The sequence below is a fragment of the Natrix helvetica genome (genome assembly GCF_964273705.1).
Source record: "Natrix helvetica genome assembly, chromosome: 5".
In the NCBI taxonomy this organism is placed as follows: Eukaryota; Metazoa; Chordata; class Lepidosauria; order Squamata; family Natricidae; genus Natrix; species Natrix helvetica.
Window position 1 is genome coordinate 152,064,824 of NC_138551.1, and position 15,968 is coordinate 152,080,791.

At 46.6% G+C, this 15,968-nt stretch overlaps 1 protein-coding gene across 1 annotated transcript in view; it reads left to right on the forward strand.

Annotated features, from left to right (window-relative positions):
* C1QC (complement C1q C chain) overlaps nucleotides 1-15,968 on the forward strand; it is a 326,718-nt gene that overhangs the window by 300,956 nt on the left and 9,794 nt on the right. The window lies entirely within an intron of this gene.

Genomic DNA, 15,968 nt, shown 5'->3' on the forward strand with positions numbered 1-15,968 from the left:
AAGAACGGTTGCAGGAACTGGGGATGTCTAGTTTGATGAAAAGAAGGACCAGGGGAGACAGGATAGCAGTCTTCCAATATCTCAGGCGTTGCCACAAAGAAGAGGGAGTCAAGCTATTCTCCAAGGCACCCGAGGGCAGGACAAGAAGCAATGGGTGGAAACTAATCAAGGAGAGAAGCAACTTAGAACTGGGGAGAAACTTCCTGACAGTGAGAACAATCAACCAGTGGAACAGAAGTTGCCACCAGAAGTTGTGGGTGCTTCATCCCTGGAGGTTGTTAAGAAGAGGTTGCTGCTTGAGCAGAGGGTTGGACTACAAGACCTCCAAGGTCCCTCCCAATTCCGTTAACCTGTTCTGTTAATTGTGTTTGCCACCTTGTTACTTGCATGAAGAATAAACGTGGGATGACAAATAAATAGGAAAGAAGGGAGGAAAAAGAAGGAACAGCGAGGGAGGGAGGGAGGGAGGAAAGAAGGAGGGAGAGAGGCAGAATGGAAGGGAAAGGAAGAGAAGGAAAGGAAAAGGGAGGGAGGGAGAGAGGCAGGCAGGCAAGGAAGGAAGGAAGGAGGAAGGAAGGAAAGGGAGACAGGCAAGCAGGCAGACAGGCAGGATGGAAGGAGGAGGAAGGGCGGAAAGAAGGAAAGAGGCAAGCATGATGAAAAGAGGGAGGGAGGAGGGAGGAAAAAAAGGGAACAGTGAGTGAGGAAGGAAGGAAGGAAGGAAATAAATTGTGGTCTCAAGTTGTCCTCTAAAACACAACCACCTCCCTTGATTTTTGGGTGTGCAAATGCTCCCCACTTCTTCATCCACCCTCGTTTTTCCTCAGCGCGATCTTGATTGCTAATATAATTTGATATTAATTTCCTAACGCCAAGCAAGCCAAGAACTTGGGGTGGGGGGAATTCTGGCCGTTGCAGTTAATATCTTGGCATCGGGCCCAATCGAACTAGATTAACAGGGCTTCCTATTCATGTAGTCCTCAGAAGGGTTCATTTTGTGACGATTCCAAGTCACAACATCACTGAAAAAAAGTGAGTTACGGCCGTTTTTTCACGCTTACAATGGCCGCCGCTTCCCCAGAATCACGCAAATCAAAATTCAGACTGACTCACAAGTATGACGGTCTCAGTGTCCCCGGGGTCACGACCTACCGGCCAGCAATGAGGAAGTTGGATTCACTTAACGGCCGTGTTACTCATTGCAACGATTCACTTAACGGCGGTGGCCAGGAAGGTTGTGCCGTGGAGCAAAGCTCCCTTAACAAAAGTCTCGCTTAGTGACATCAATCCGGGGCTCCATTGTGGCTGTAAGTCGACAATGACTCGTATTCACTTAACGACGGAAGAGATTCCCTTAACAACAGTGGCAAGAAATGTTGAAAAACGGGACGAACCTCATTGTCTCGAGGACATTCTCGCTTAGCAAGTAAAATTTGGCACTCCATTGTGGTCGCAAGTCGAGGACTTAAGTCAGTGATGGAGAACTAAGTGCCGAAAAGGGAGCATGCATGCTTGTCTGGCCCACAACCCAGAAGAGGAGCATGGGCGCCCTGGAAACACGCACTGGTTACTGGCACGCGATGTTCAGCTAGTGGGCACGCATGCTTGCGCCAGAAAACGGACGATCAGCTCTTACTTTCCAGCACTGTCGCATGTACGAAGGCCAGCTGATCGTCGCTCATGCATGTGCACCAAAAACCCGGAAGAGGAACGGGCGACGCCACATGTACCATAAATTCGCCATCACAGAATTAGCTCTTTCTTACAAGCCGTCCGTTTACGGGTGGAAGGAGGCGCAGAAAGAGAAAGGAGAGATAAGGGAATGCGGCAAGGAATATCTACATTGCGAAGAGTCTGGAGCAGAGCCGGTATTAAAATTCAGAGCCCGTGCTGGAAGACTGGGGTGGGGGAGAAACCCCCTCCCCCTAATAATGAAAACCGTGGGATCGTCCCCCAGACGCGGCATAAATAAGAAACTTTCTTCCGGAGGAAAAAAAAAGAATCAGAACCCACTTCAAAGCTTTCCCATCTCCTTATCTGTGTCAAACTGCGGTTCTAAGCCGTCTCCGATTAAAGCTGAACTTTTCTACTCGGCTCGACATCTTTAAAAGCATAAAACATACGTTTCGTGGGCTTTTCATGTTCTCCCCGGCTTCCCTTGGCACGCCGCACAGGCTGCCGGGCTATTTGCGACCGAATGAAAGCCGGCACGACGGCGGCGACAGAAGGAAAAGCGGCATCTCGACGGCGCTATGTTTAAAATTAAAAAGGCCGCCGTGGTATGGCTTTGGTCACCTCACGGTTGGAGTGCTGCCGGGAGCTCCCTCTGGGGCTGCCCTTGGAGACCGCTCGGAAGCTAAACGGTGGGCAGCAATGGGCAGGCAGGAGTGTCATTTGCCTGAGCTTAAAAGCCACAAGATAGGAGCAGTAATGCTGCTTTTATGGTAAGGTGACATTGAGAATTATTCGGAGAGTTGGAAAGTAGATTCTTCCCCTTCCTTCTTTTGACAGTTGGAGAAACTTGGGAGGGTCCCTTCTGAGACGCTTCCCATGCCCCTTTTTCCTTCTCTAGGCTCGGCTGCCTCTTATCTCAGCAGCTCTTCATCCTCCAGGAGAGATAGATGGGTTAGATGGGAGATTGATGATAGGTAGATACTGTAGGTAGGTAGATAGATAGATAGATAGATAATGGATGTAGGTAGGTAGAGATGATGGATGGATGTAGAGATAGATAGATAGATAGATAGATAGATAGATAGATAGATAGATAGATGATAGATAGATAGATAGAAAGATGATAGATAGATAGATAGATAGATAGATAGATAGATAGATAGATAGATAGAAAGATGATAGATAGATAGATAGATAGATGATAGATAGATGATAGATAGATAGATGATAGATAGATATATAGATAGATAGATAGATAGATAGATAGATAGATAGATAGAAGACAGACAGATAGAGATAGGAGAAATGTATAGATAGATGTAGATATAGATAGATAATATTAAATAGATGATAAGAGAGATGTAGATAAATATAGATCATAGATTGATCATAGATTAGATAGATAAGAGATGTAAATAGATGTATGTATGTATGTAGACAGATTGATAGATAGAGAGAGAGATGGGTGAGATAGAATAGATAGATGATAGATAAGATAGATGAGTGATTGATTATTTATATGATGATTGATAGATTTGATAGATCTAGATAAATGATAGATTAGAGAGAGATAAATGTTAGATTAGCAGATATATATATATAGAGAGATAGATAGATAGATAGATAGATAGATAGATAGATAGAGATAGATAGATAGATAGATAGATAGATAGATAGATAGATAGATAGAAGATGGAGATAGATGGAGAGAGAGAGAAATAGAATAGAGATAGATGATAGATGAAATTGATGGGAGATTGATGATTGATGATTGAATAGATTAGATAGATCTAGACAGATGATAGATTAGAGAGATAAATGTTAGATTAGATCAGATGTAGATAGATAGATAGATAGATAGATAGATAGATAGATAGATAGATAGATAGATAGACAGGCTGATTGATTGATAGATAATAGATTGATGATATAGATAGATAGATAATAGATTGATGATAGATAGATAGATAGATAGATAGATAGATAGATAGATAGATAGCTGAGAGATTGATCATGGATTAGATAGATGATAGATAGGGAGGTTTTGTTTTTTGAGCAAGATAAATATTATTGTTTGTTTGTTTGTTTGTTTGTTTGTTTGTTTTATTGGATTTATATTAGCCAGTTTTGAAGCCGGAGAGCCGACCTCACCAAGAAGAAGACGACAAAGTGAAAAAATTGCAAATAAAATCAGAAAAGGAGGAGGAAAAAAAGGGGGAGGTTTGACAATGAGTTTTTAATTAATTCTGGTCTGTTAGCGCATTTTATTTGTTTGAGTGATGCCTCATTCCAGCCCTCCATTAGCAGTGGGATTGCATTAAATTTACCCACCCACTTTCCCCCCCATCAAAATGGGGGGGGGGGCGTTTGATGGTTTACCTCCGTCAACAGGCTATTAAATATTCAACATTTAATATAATATGTAAATATGTAAAGGGCTCGGAATTGCAAGCAGGCTGTTTCACCAACCTTGTCGCAACTTTGCGGCTTCGTGGCTAAAACACTGAGCTTGTCAGTCGGCAATTCGGCGGTTCGGCTCCCTAGTGCAGGCCTCCGTGCGTGAGCAGGGGGTTGGACTAGATGACCTCCAAGGTCCCTTCCAGCTCTATTATTTCTGTTATTCTGAAAGTGACTCCTGCTTGAGCAGGGGGTTGGACTAGATGACCTCCAAGGTCCCTTCCAGCTCTGTTATTCTGTATAAAGGTGTCTCCTGCTTGAGCAGGGGGTTGGACTAGATGACCTCCAAGGTCCCTTCCAGCTCTGTTATTCTGTATAAAGGTGTCTCCTGCTTGAGCAGGGGGTTGGACTAGATGACCTCCAAGGTCCCTTCCAGCTCTGTTATTCTGTATAAAGGTGTCTCCTGCTTGAGCAGGGGGTTGGACTAGATGACCTCCAAGGTCCCTTCCAGCTCTGTTATTCTGTATAAAGGTGTCTCCTGCTTGAGCAGGGGGTTGGACTAGATGACCTCCAAGGTCCCTTCCAGCTCTGTTATTCTGTATAAAAGTGTCTCCTGCTTGAGCAGGGGGTTGGACTAGATGACCTCCAAGGTCCCTTCCAGCTCTGTTATTTCTGTTACATTTCATTTGCATTTCAGATCGCCAGCATTTTAAAAACCATTGGAGGGGGGGGGGGTATATTTTGACATTTTGATTACTGTTGCTTATTCCATGGGTAGGCTCTTCCCCCCCCCCCCATCCTTTTTAAAATCCAAAAACGGCCTGGGTCCCCCCCACCACTCTGTTTCATTTTGTGTCCTTCTCAACACACACACACACACACACACACACACACACACAAAACACACAAAAACCGGGCCGACCTCCCATCCATATGCATTTTTTACGGCTTTTTGTTCCTGAACTTTTGATGTCCCTTGCGATGCAAATGGGCCCATTTTTACACTCTTTGTGTGTGTGTGTGTGTGTGTGTGTGTGTGTGTGTGTAAAAGTCTAAGGGACAATTGTATGCTTCTTTGTGCTCTGCAAAGACTGTGCCGTTGCGTTCGTTTTGGCCGACAATTGCAGGAGGTTAGAATTGAATCTGATTAAATATATGAATTTTATTTTCCTCTCTGTTGATACGGATGGGGGGGGGGGGGAAACCCCAAAATAAAATAAAATAAAATAGGATTTTTGCGCAGCCGGCTGAGATTTTCCGTCGAGAAAGATTGCATTTAACACAACTTAACAACAAGTTCACTGAGTGACCGTCCCAAATTGTAACATCATTGGGAAAAAAATACGAGTGATGACTGTTTTTTTTTTCAGACTTATGACGGTTACCCCCTCCCCGTGGTCCTCTGATTGAAATTCAGACCCTCGGCAAACCGACTCATATTTATGACGGTCGCAATGTCCCGGGGTCACGCAACCTTGTGACAGGCCTAGTCAATGGGGGAAGCCGGGTTCACGGAACGACTGTGTGACTCACTTAACAACAGCAGGGATTCACCGAGAAAGGTCGTAAAATGAGGCAAATGGGGAAATGTCTCACTTAGCAACATACATGGCGGTCGTAAATCGAGGACTGCCTGAAAGCATTTTTTTAAAAACCCGACGACGTTAAAACTTTCTTTTCTTATTGCAACCTTGCAAATCTTTAAATATATATATTTAAAGGATTATTATTTTTACTTCCTGCTCTCTCTCTCTCCTGCCTCCTGGTGATCTCCTCTTGGTCCCCCATCCAGGCAAGCTTTCTCTGGGCCGTTTTCTGGGGTTTTCCGCCTCTAAGTTCTCTCAAGGCAAAGTTGAGGAAAGAAAGAAAGTGGGGAACTTGCGAACTGGGGAGGGGGGGGACGGAGGGGCGTGCAAAGCGAGGTGGGGAAACCTCGCACTCGAGTCCCGGAAAGCCCAGCCCGGTCTGTGAACTTGTCTCCTTGCGAAGACATTTTTCGAGGCGAGTGGCGGGGAAAGGGACCCTAAGAGGGATTTGATGGGCGATTGGAGAGGCCACCAGCTGCCAGCTCAGGCTGCCCCCCCCCTCCACGCCCCTCCGTGGGCAGAGAAGCGTGGCAGCCAGCTCGGTTGAAAGCGTATCTCCCTTGTGCCTGCATGTCATGGCATCAGCTCCGAAGGTAGATTTCTCCCCTGTTCTTTTCTTCTTTTTTCTATTCTTTCCTTTCTCCCCCTTCCCCTTCTCTTCCCTTCCCATCCTTTCCTTTTCCTTCCCTTCTCTCTTCCTCCTTTCCTTTAGCCTCTGTTCCTTCCTTCCTTCCTTCCTTCCCTCTTCCTTTCCTTTCATCTCTCTCATTCCCCTCCTTCTTTCCTCCCTTCCTATTTTCCTTCCTCCCTCCCTCTCTACCCTCCCCCTCCTTTCTCTTCTACTTCCTCTCCTTTCATTTCTTCCTTCCGCCTTTCCGACCGTTCCCTTCTCTCTTCCTCCTTCTCTTCCCTCTTCCTCCTTTCCTGTTGCCTGCCCATTTCCTTCCTTCTTTCCTTCTTCCCTTCCCTTTCCCTCCTTTTCTTTCCTTTCTTCTATCTCTTTCCCCTTCTTCTTCCCTCCCTTCCTATTTTCCTCCCTCCCTCTCTCCCCCTCCTTGCCTTCTATCTCTCCTTCTCTCCTTCCTTCCTTCCTCTGTTCCTTTCCTTCCCTTCTCTCTTCCTTCTTCCCTTTCCTCCCCTCTGCCTCCTTTCCTTCCTTCCTTCCTTCCTTCCTTCCTTCCCTCTTCCCTCCCCTCTTCCTTTCCTTTCTTCTCCCCCATTCCCCTCCCTCTTCCCTCCCTTCCTATTTTCCTCCCTCCCTCTCTCCCCCTCCTTTCTCTTCTACTTTCTCTCCTTCTTCCTCCCTCCCTCCTTTCCTTTCCCCTTCCCTCCCTTTTGATCGACAGCCCCAACGGGGACTCTCCATCCAATTGACCCCCTGACTCTGAAGGGAAGAAAGAAGAAAGGGAGCAGGAGAAGAGAGATATTCTCTCACAGGGACACATCACGTCTGGATTTGAAACGCGGAGGCGAAGTGGGGCTCCCTCACAGCCGCTGCTGAAGTTGCAGAAACGCTGGTGCTCGCCCAGAATAATAATCAACATCCATCTCGGCCAAGACAAGGGCTGCTGTCACATCCTCACTGGGGGGAGGGGGGGGGCTGAAAGGACAAACAGACCCCCTCTTTCCTGGGAGCCTAGAGATGCAAAGACAGAAGCACAGAGCTGGAAGGGGCCTTGGAGGTCTTCTAGTCCAACCCTCTACTCAAGCAGTAGACCCTAAACCATTTCAATCCATCAGAATAGAGCTGGAAGGGGCCTTGGAGGTCTTCTAGTCCAGCCCCCTGCTCAAGCAGTAGACCCTAAACCATTTCAATCCATCAGAATAGAGCTGGAAATGGCCTTGGAGGTCTTCTAGTCCAACCCTCTACTCAAGCAGGAGGGAGGGAGGGAGGGATGGAAGGAGAGAGGGAGCGAAGGAAAGAAGAAAGGAAGGGAGAGAGGGAGGGAAGAAGAGAATACAGAATAATTGTTGGAAGGGACTTTGGAGGTCTTTTTATCCAACCCTCTACCTCAAGCAGGAGAGAAGGAAGGAAGGAGGGTGGGAAGGAGAGAGTGAGTGAAGGAATGAAGGAAGAGAGGGAGAGAGGGATGGAGGAAGAGAATAGTGAATAATAGTTTGAAGGTACCTTGGCGGTCTTCTAGTCCAACACTCTACTCAAGCAGGAGGGCTGGAAGGGAGGGAAGGAGAGAGGGAGCGAAGGAAAGAAGAAAGGAAGGGACAGAGGGAGAGAGGAAGAGAATACAGAATAACAGTTGGAAGGGACCTTGGAGGTCTTCTAGTCCAACCCTCTCCTCAAGCAGGAGGAATGGATGGAAGCAAGGCAGGAGGGAAGAAAGGAAAGAAGGAGGGAGGGAGGGAGAGGAGCAATGAAGGAAGGGAATACAGAATAACAACTTAATTTATAAATTAGATAAATTATAATTTGCTCTTTACAATCTGGGCCATTTCTCATTTGGATGGTTTGAATTGTCAGTTTTTCTCTTTGCAGGCCAGGCTGTCTCCGTCAGGTTAAAATAAATCAAGATATTGGAAAGGGAGATATATATAGCTGATGAGAGCTAAATAGCTTGAAATAGATCTATACTAGTCTCCCTTTATTTATTTATCAGCACAAATGCAACATTATATATATATATATATATGTGTGTGTGTGTGTTTTCGTAGATTTTCACGGGTGTAGGTATGCTGGTTTTGTTGTATTCGGGTCTTTTCCCGTGTAAGATTGAGATTGAGATTGACAATCTCAATCTTACACGGGAAAAGACCCGAATACAACAAAACCAGCATATATATATATATATATATGCTGGTTTTATATATATATATATATATTTGAAAAAGTCACCAAGAAACCCATGAAAGGCGATTGGAAAAATAAAATAAAAATGAATCACAGGCTTGTATCTGGAGATCTTTATCGGCGTGTAGAGGGAATCTCTCTCTCTCTCTCTCTCTCTCTCTCTGTGATCAGCTTAGAGGAGGAAAGTTGTCAAAGAATTCCTTAATCCTGGATATTATAACCTTCCCCGTCGGCCTGATTCTTGTCTCTGCTGAGCCCGCCGGCGCTGAGATGAGAATAAACCCACTTTTACGTTTCATGCGCTCACAGGCGGCCGCATCATACGTGCTCTGGGCATTTAGCCATGGGAGAAGAGCCAGAGTCGGAAGGGGCCTCGGAGGTCTTCTAGTCCAACCCCCTGCTCAGGCGGGAAACCCTAGGGCCTTTCATACAAGGGACTGTCCAGGGTCTTCTCCCAAACCTCCCGTGATGGAGCCACCTGCAACTCCTGGAGGCTTCTTCTGATGGGAGAACTGACGGGAAGTTTCTCCTGGGCTCTTGGTTCTAGAAAGCAAGGAAGCAACCTTCCTCCCTTCCTCCTCCTCCTCTTCCTCCTTTTCTTTCTTTCCCTCCCTCTCTCCTCCTTTACCTTACTAATTCCTCCCTTTCTTTCCTTCTGTTCCTTCTTTCCTTCTCCCTCCTTCTTCCTTCTTCCTCCTCTTCCTCCTTCCTGCCTTCTTCCTCCTCCTCCTTTTCCATCTTTCCCTTCCTCCTCCCCTTCCTTCCTTTCCTTCTTTTCCCCTTCTTCCTTCTCCTTCCTTCCTCCTCCTGTTCCTCCCTCCCTCCTTTTCCATCTTTTCCTCCCTCCTCTCCTTCCTTCCTTCCTTCCTCCTCCTGTTCCTTCCTCCCTCCCTCTCTCCCTTGTCCTGTTCCTTCCTTCCTCCTTCTTCCTTCTCCTTCCTCTTCCATCTTCCTCTTCCTCCTTTCCTTCCTTCCCCTTCCTTCCTTCTTCCTTCCTTCCTCCTTCTGTTCCTTCCTTCCTCCACCTCCTTTTCCATCTTTCCCTTCCCCCTTTCCTTCCTTCCTTTCTCATCCTTTCTTTCTTCCTTCCTTCCTCCACCTCCTCCTTTTCCATCTTTCCCTTCCTCCTCTCCTTCCTTCCTTCCTTCCTTCCTCCTCCTCCTGTTCCTTCTTTCCTCCTTCTCCCCCACGTCCTGTTCCTTCCTTCCTCCTTCCTTCTCCTTCCTTCCTCTACCTCCTCCTTTTCCATCTTTCCCTTCCTCCTTTCCTTCCTTCTTTTCTTATCCTGTTTCTCCCTTCCCCCTTCTTCCTTCTCCTTCTTCCTTCTCCTTCCTTCCTCCACCTCCTCCTTTTCCATCTCTCCCTTCCTCCTCTCCTTCCTTCTCCTTCCTCCCTTCACCTCCTAAGTGTGGCTTACCTATCCCAAACCAGACGCTGGGACTCACCTGCCTTAAATCCGGAGCATTGAGTAGCCTCTTTCTTCCTCTTCCTCCTTCTCTTCCTCCTTTCAACCCTGAGACCCAACGATTGCCCCCTCGTTCTCCCGCCATGAGTGGGGCAGTCCCAGCCAAGGGCAAAAGCTCTGTTCTTCCACCAGTGATGCTTCCACTCTGACTCCAGAAGAAGGCTTTTATGGAGAGCCTTCACCCTTGTCTTCTTCACAGGAGGCATTTCCACTAAATTAGCCACTGGCACAGACAGCAGCGGGGGGCTGCATTAGCCGCTTGTCACAAGGAAGGGATGCCCCCCCCCCCCACAAATGCTCCCCAACCACCTCTCCTCACGTGGCCCATGACCCTGTCCAGGGCTGGCCTTCAGGTCCATCCTAGGTGGCCCAGATCAGCTTCTCACCTGGGATGGGAGGAAGGACTGGCTGAAGGACGCTTCCCCCTTTCACAACCCAACCAAGGAGAGAAGCAACCTGGGATGGAAGAGGAAATTCCTGACAGGGAGGACAATTAACCTGTGGAACGGCTTGCCACCAGAGGTTGTGGCTGATTCAATACTGGAGGTTTTGAAGATGAGATTGGACAGCTGTTTGTCTGGAATGGTCTAGGCTCTCCTGCTTGAGCAAGGGGTTGGACTAGAAGACCTCCAAGGTCCCTTCCAGCTCTATTCTGATTGATTGATTGATTGATTGATTGATTGAAATGGTCTAGGGTCTCCTGCTTGAGCAGAGGGTTGGACTAGAAGACCTCCAAGGTCCCTTCCAGCTCTATTCTGATTGATTGATTGATTGAAATGGTCTAGGGTCTCCTGCTTGAGCAAGGGGTTGGACTAGAAGATCTCCAAGGTCCCTTCCAGCTCCATTCTGATTGATTGATTGATTGATTGAAATGATCTAGGGTCTCCTGCTTGAGAAGGGGGTTGGTCTAGAAGACCTCCAAGGTCCCTTCCAGCTCTATTCTGATTGATTGGTTGATTGAAATGGTCTAGGGGTCTCCTGCTTGAGCAGGGGGTTGGACTAGAAAACCTCCAAGGTCCCTTCCAGCTCTATTCTGATGGATTGAAATGGTCTAGGCTCTCCTGCTTGAGCAGGGGGTTGGACTAGAAGACCTCCAGGGTCCCCTTCAGCCCTGGGATAATTCTCCATTCTGTGTCAGGGGCTCCTGTTGGAAAAAAGAGAGAAGCCATTATACACTGTCCCCAAATGACAGGGCTGGGCTTCCCCACAGTGGCAATTTAGAGGATAAATTCCAGCATCCGATCGATCGGTCTCTCAAGGTCATTTGGAGGCAGCTGAAGGAGAGGCCAGTAGAAGACCGGACGGGCGGCTTTCGGTCATCCCAGACTGCCCACTGCTCCGCTGATCCAGATTCCACTGGCCTCTCCCTAAAACACGCGATGCTTTTTCCGTCCCCTGCAGGGAAAAATGGGACATGGTGCGAAGCCCTCCGGCCTCCTCAAAGGGGAAGAAGAGAATTTTCTGCCTTCTGAAGAAGGAAGGAAGGAAGGAAGGAAGGAAGGAAGGAAGGAAGGAAATGAAATGAAATGGTGGACCAAGAATTTGTCACCAGGAATCCTTTTTCCCTCCCTCCATTTCTCCTTCCTTCCTACCTTCCTACCTTCCTTCCTTTTTTTCTTCCCTCTCTTCCTTCCTTCCTTTTCCTTCCTTCCTTCCCTCTCTTCCTTTTCCTTCCTTCCTTTTCCTTCCCTCCTTCCTTCCTGCCCTCCTTCCCTCTTTTCCTTTTCCTTCCTTCTCTCTTCCTTTCCCCCCTTCCCCCCTCCCTTCCTTTTCCTTCCTTTCTCCCTTCCCTCCCTCCTCTCTTCCTTTTCTTTCCTTCCTTCCTTCTCTCCCTCCCTCCCTCCCTTCTTCAGAATGCAGAAAAATGCAGAAAAGAATAGAAAACAGAAGATAAGATAAGATAATAGAATAGAGAAGAGAAGAGAGGAGAGGAGAATAGAATAGAGGAGAGGAGAATAGGATAGGATAGAGAATAGAATAGGGAATAGGAATAGGAGTAGGAATAGGAATAAGAATAGAATAGAATAGTATAGTGTAGAGTAGAGTAGAGTAGAGTAGGAGTAGAGTAGAGTAGAGTAGGAGTAGAGTAGAGTAGAGTAGAACAGAATAGAATACAATAGAATAGAGGAGAATAGAATAGGATAGAGAATAGAATAGGAATAGGAATAGGAATAGGAATAGGAATAAGAATAGAGTAGAGTAGAATAGAATAGAGGAGAGGAGAATAGGATAGAGAATAGAATAGAATAGAATAGGAATAGAATAGAATAGAGTAGAATAGAATAGACTAGAGGAGAATAGGATAGGATAGAATAGAATAGGATAGGATAGAGAATAGAATAGGAATAGGAATAAAAATAGAATAGAATAGAGTAGACTAGACTAGAGGAGAATAGGATAGGATAGGATAGAGAATAGAATAGGAATAGGAATAGGAATAGGAATAGGAATAAGAATAGACTAGAATAGAATGCAGAACAGAACAGAAGAAGGCAAATCAGAGATTATCCCTCTGCCCCTTCCCTTCCACCTTCCTTTCTTCTTAGCCACTTCCACCCGTCCTGCCCGTCCTCCCCCACTATCACATCCAAGCCAGCCGTGGAATTAATTACCAAAATAGCAAATTGCAAAATGTGGGAAGTAAATGAGGGCGCAGGGGAAAAAAGGAAGCCGGGGGCAATTCCGCAGAGAGCTGCAAATGGAAATGAGGCCTTTGCCAGGCCCTCCCAAAGCGCCGGATTCAAAAGTTCACTGCCAATCCCTGGGCAGCCCTTGGAATCAGGATTGCGGGGCTGAATGGAGCAAGGCTGACCCTTCCCTTGTCTGGGGAGAGGGGGGGGGGTGAGGAATGGCCGGGGGTCTCTTGGCCATACTTGGCTCCAGCTCAGACAGGGCCCAGTTTTGTCAACCTGGACTGGGAAAATCAGGGAAAATCTACCGGACACTGAACACGTCAAGAGTGTTTTATGGCAATCTCCCCTCCGAAAAATGGAGAATGACAAAATAACAGAGAGGTGGAAGGGACCTGGGAGGTCATCTAGTCCAACCCCCTGCTCAAGCAGGAGACCCTAGGCCATTTCAACCAATCAGAATAGAGCTGGAAGGGACCTTGGAGGTCTTCTAGTCTGACCCCCTGCTCAAGCAGAATGCTGTGGACCATGCAATCAATGAATCAACCAATCCATCCATCAATGAATGAATCAATCAATCAATCGGAATAGAGCTGAAAGGGACCTTGGAGGTCTTCTAGTCCAAACCCCTGCTCAATAAGGAGACCCTAGACCATTTCAATCGATCAATCAGAATAGAGCTGGAAGGGACCTTGGAGGTCTTCTAGTCCAGCCCCCTGCTCAAGCAGAATGCTGTGGACCATGCAATCAATGAATCAACCAATCCATCCATCAATCAATGAATCAATCAATCAGAATAGAGCTGGAAGGGATGGTGGGGATACGCCGAAGGACGTAAGCGCGAGGACCCATCGTCCGTCTCCTTTTTTTTTTTTTTTGAAAAGGAAGATTTCTGCCCGTGCTTTTATTCTTTTTATCTCGGTGGGCCGGAGGGGTGGGGGTGGGGGGGAGAGGAGGCTGATTGGAAAAACTCCCCGCAAGGAAGGCGAAGGCCAATTTTTCTGGAGGGTGAAATTCTCCTCTTTGAGGATATTTTAATTCTGAATGTAACGATTTTCCATTAGGGAATCCTGCAGGGACTCCACAAGGAGAAAAAGTCATCGGAGGGAGAGAGAATCAACTCCCCCCCCCCCATTCCTGCAAAAATCCTCTACACACACACACAAACACACACACAGGAAAACACATTTTTTTTAAAAAAGATCACAATTTCTAATTTAGAGAAAGAGCGCCCCCTGCTGGACCGAAAAACCATGTCCTGGCATGAAGGGGGAATTCAAAAACAGGGAAAAAAAACCAGTAGTGTATTATACTTTTAACCTTCCTTTTCCTCTTCCTCCTTCCTTTCCTTTCCTCCCCTCTTTCTTCTTTCTTTCCCTTCCCTCTCCTCTCCTTCCCTTCCTTTCCTTTCTTTTTCCCTTTCCCTTCCCTCTTCCTCCTTCCTCTTCCTTTCCTCTTCCTTTTTCCCTTTCCTTCTCTCTCCCCTTTCCTTTCCTCCCCTCTTCCTTCTTTCCTTCCCTCTCCTTCCCTTCCCTTCCTTTCCCTTCTTTCTCCCTTTCCTTTCCTCTTCCTCCTCCTTTTGCTTCTCTCTTCTTCCTTTCTTTTCCTTTCCCTTCCTTCCCTTCCCTCTTCTTTTTTCCTTTCTTTCCCTCTTCCTCCTTCCCTTCCCCCTGCCTCCTTCCCTCCCCTCTTCCTTCTTCCCTTCTCTCCCCTCTTCCTTCTTTCCTTTCCTTTCCTTCCCTTCCTTTCTCCTTTTCCTTCCCTTCCCTCTTTCTCCTTCCTTTTCCTTCTCTCTTCCTTTCTTTTCCTCTCCCTTTTCCTCCTTCCCTTCTCTCTTCCTTTCCTTTCCCCTTCCTCCTTTCTTTCCCTCTCCTTCCTTTACTTTCCCTTCTTTCTCCCTTTCCTTCTCTCTTCCTCCTTCCCTTCCCTTCCCTTTATTTTTAAATGACATTTAAAATCTAAAAGGCCCTAATTTTAAAAAAAATCCCTCCCCCCACTGGATTATTTTTACTGGTCTGAACAGCATTTGCTCCCTGATTTACACTGTCAGCCTTTGCGGTTTTGCAATCTCACATGGTCAGCGCCTGTTCCCCTTTTCCCAGGGCACACCAAGTCCACAAAGCTGATTTTGCCAACGAACCACGCAGATTTGACCCACAAAAACTGGAAGAGCAGCTGTTGCAGAACACTTTCCCCCCCCCACTTCCCCACTTCCTAAAATCTCCTCTTCCTTTAAAAAAAAAAAATTACCCAAAACTGACGGGTGCATTAATTTAATCTCTGTCGGGTCGCATGAGAACAAAATAAAAATAAAAAATATTGCAAAGTGATGAAAATTGGCCTGTTCAAAAGGAGGAAGGAACGTGTTTTCCAGCTGAAAAGCAGAAGTGACTTTCGCTGTTTGCTTCAGCAAAACTGGTCAGAAGACAGCAAATAAACAATAACAAAGAGATTTTCTGGGGAATAAATGTAAACTAAAAAAATAAAGGAGGTGGGGGGGGGAATAATTGCACCATCAGATGTAACACAGTTGATACCAGCCAAATCTGATGGACTGGACACGAAACAGATAAGTTAATTCGACTTTATTGTAAGAACATAGAACTGTGGGAGTGGAAGGGACCTTGGAGGTCTTCTAGTCCAGCCCCCTGCCCATGTAGGAGAAGAACCTATACTATTCTGGACAAATGGCTAAAAGCCCTAGTAAGACCACACTTAGAGTACCGCATCCAGTTTTGGTCACTACACTATAAAAAATATGTGGAGACTCTAGAAAAAGTGCAGAGAAGAGCAACGAGGATGATGAGGGGACTGGAGGCTCAAACATACAATGAACGGTTGAAGGAACTGGGCCTGGCTAGTCTAGGGAAGAGAAGGACCAGGGGAGATAGGAGAGCAGCCTTCCAATATTTGAGGGGCTGCCCCAGAGAGGAAGAGGGTCAAGTTACTCTCCAAAGCCCCTGAAGGCCAGAGAAGGAACAATGGATGGAAAATGACCAAGGAGAGATTCAACCTGGAAATAAGGAGGAATTTTCTGACATTGAGAACAATCAACCCATGGAGCAGAAGTTGCCTTCAGAAGTTGTGGGAGCTTCATCATTAGAGGCTTTCAAGAAGAGACTGGACTGCTCTCTGTCAGAAATGGTGTAGGGCCTCCTGCTTGGGCAGAGGGGTGGCTGGACTAGATGACCTCCAAGGTCCCTTCCAACTCTGTTATTCTATATTCAATGGAACAGAAGTTGCCTTCAGAAGTTGTGGGAGCTTCATCCCTGGAGGCTTTCAAGAAGAGACTGGACTGCCATCTGACAGTAATGGTGTAGGGCCTCCTGCTTGGGCAGAGGGGGGTTGGACTAGATGACCTCCAAGGTCCCTTCCAACTCTGTGAATCTGTTATAAATCTGTTTTTTTTTTAC